Source organism: Echinops telfairi, unplaced genomic scaffold (assembly GCF_000313985.2).
Source record: "Echinops telfairi isolate 266 unplaced genomic scaffold, ASM31398v2 ScPeMD7_3533;HRSCAF=4204_0, whole genome shotgun sequence".
NCBI classification, from domain to species: Eukaryota; Metazoa; Chordata; class Mammalia; order Afrosoricida; family Tenrecidae; genus Echinops; species Echinops telfairi.
The window spans coordinates 18716568-18718914 of record NW_022107431.1 but is presented as its reverse complement, the minus strand read 5'-3'; the positions used below and the strand labels follow the sequence as shown (position 1 = coordinate 18718914).

General features: G+C 47.6%; 1 protein-coding gene across 5 annotated transcripts in view; it reads left to right on the top strand.

Moving 5' to 3' along the window:
• The first annotated feature begins 2104 nt into the window (after positions 1–2104).
• The window catches only part of PCMT1 (protein-L-isoaspartate (D-aspartate) O-methyltransferase), a 48810-nt gene continuing 48567 nt past the window's right edge, over positions 2105–2347 (top strand). For 2 of the 5 annotated variants that reach the window (XM_045294364.1, XM_045294363.1), the window contains exon 1: positions 2105–2310. The gene's annotated coding sequence lies outside the window, so the exon portion shown is untranslated. The remainder of the gene's footprint in view (positions 2311–2347) is intronic. The other 3 variants (XM_045294365.1, XM_045294366.1, XM_045294367.1) reach the window with 3 other exon arrangements.

Genomic DNA, 2347 nt, shown 5'->3' with positions numbered 1-2347 from the left:
CCCACCATAACATTATTTTAGTTGCTACTTCATAACTATAATTTTGCTAGTGTTATGAATTGGGTGACCCCTGTGAAAGGATCATTTGACCCCCAAAGGGGTCTCGACCCACACGTTGAGAACTGCTGTGCTATAGAAATCCCCACAGAGTTTCCAAGCCTTTAGTTTTCACAGCAGCAGATTGCTAGATCTTTTCTCCCATGAGATGGCTGGTAAATTCAAACTGTCAATCTTTGGGTTGACAACCCAGCGCTTAATCAGTGCACCACCAGGGATTCTTATACTTCCGTTAGGCCTTTCATACTCCTTTATACCTCTTGCCTTTCCTGTATTTTTTCCTGATTACTCCAATCACAGTGAAATACAGCAGTTGATATATAGACTACTGATGGCTCCTGTATTTTGCTCTCTAGTGATAGTTTTCATTTAATGCAAGTCCCCGAGTAGATTATAAATTCTACTGCGTACAAGAGCTGCATACCAGAGATATGTCCAGTCCATCGTTTAAATTGCTTTTAAGCTACAGGCAAGAGCCCCAGTGGTGTAGAGCTTTCTACTGTCATAAGAGTTACAGTTTTGGAAACTCACAGGGACAGTTTTACCCTGTCCTATAGGGTCACTAGGAGTTGGCATCGACTTGGTGGCAGTGAGGACTGTTGTTGTTACAGGTGATTGTAACTGTGATGGCTGTTTCCCTTAGAAAACAGGTGATGTGTCATTCCTGTTGTAACTTGTAACTGTCATGGGAACTCCTGTTTTACAATGACTGTTTATGGAAGCACCACCTGTAAATGCAGCCAACCTAGGTCAGCTGTCAAGACTTATCAGGTTCTTCTCCAGAGTGCCATGTTTTTGGTTTTGTTTGCATCTCTAGCCTCAAAACCAATAGGAGGCTGCAACAAAATGAAATGGAAAGCTGTTAAATGAACTGGAGTTCCAAGCAAACAAACCTATTCCTAATGTTGACATAAAGAACATTTTTAAATGTGGTTTGATTTAGAGTCACTAGAGCTTAGAAGGAAGAGCCCTGATGGTAGAGTGGTTATGCGTTGGGCTGGGATTCGCATGGGTGACTGTTCGAAACCACTTGCAGCTCAGTAGGGAGCTAGACTGGGCTTTCTACTCCAGTAAACAGTTATAGTCTCAGTAACTTACAGGGTCAGCATTGACTAGATAGTAATGGGAAAGTCGAAGATAGGCAAGGTATATTTGGGATTGCATGTCACATTTGACAAAATCTGTTAAAACCACATAATTTAAACATGGTGGGGTAGTGGTTACATGTTGGGGCTGCTTTCTGCAGGGTCAGCAGTTCAAAACCACCAACAGCTCAGCAGGAGAAAGATGTAACTCCCTTTATCAGTTACAGTCTCCGAAACTCGGGGCCAGTTCTACCTGTCCTGTAAAGTCGCTATGAGTGGGCATAGACTCGACCGCAGTGAGTTTTGTTTTGTTTTTGCTGGCACAGTAGATAGCTCGACATGACTTAGCTTTCCTTAATGTTTACTGCACGAAACGGCAGCTGAAGTGTTAGACTCGGTTCTGAGTGGGAGTCAGCGATTTGGATGCAATGGACAAGATTCACTGACAGCGCCTCTCACATTCTCTGCAGCTGACCACAAGCCATAAAACTGGTGCTCCGTCCGACGGTGGAATTTGTGAGGCTTAATTCGCTGCATGGAGCCCTGGTGGTGTTATGCCCTGGGCTGCGATCCTCATGATTGGCAGATCGAAACCAGAGGGAGACTGGGCTTTCTACTCCCGTAAAGTTTCAGTCTAGGAAACCCACAGCGAGTGGCTATGAGTCAGCATCGACTCGGAGGCAGTGAGAATTAGTTGAAGGTGTGCTCTTATGTAGGGAGAGCAATGCTTTCACTTTGGCTACTGTGGTGTTTTTAACCAATTTGGGGTGTCTACTTGTTTATCGTTCTATCCTGTAGCACGCTCTTCTCCCACTCCATGTACTTAGGAGTTGAGAGCAAGCCCGGGTCCCAAAGCCTCTGCTGCTAACCAATGGGAATGCGCTGATCAGAAAAGCCAGGGCTGGTGTCCTGGGTCCTGCCACGAAGATTATTCAGGCTCCCTCCCAGGGAGCTCTGCCTCTAACCGGCCGAAACATTAGAGAACTGGGTTGGGCGAAGCAGGACGGAGGAAGCCCACCGCCGAACAATCTGGACAGCTATAGGAGCAGACCCGCCATTCGCAGCGGCTGACCCAGCGGCGGCAGCAGAGCCACCGGCAAGCGGCGAAGCCAGATCACCAGGCCCGGTGGCACAGAGAACAGCCCCGCCATCTCGCCGCAGCGCTGGGGTAACCGAGCCGCGCCCGCACGCGCCAGGGGACCCAA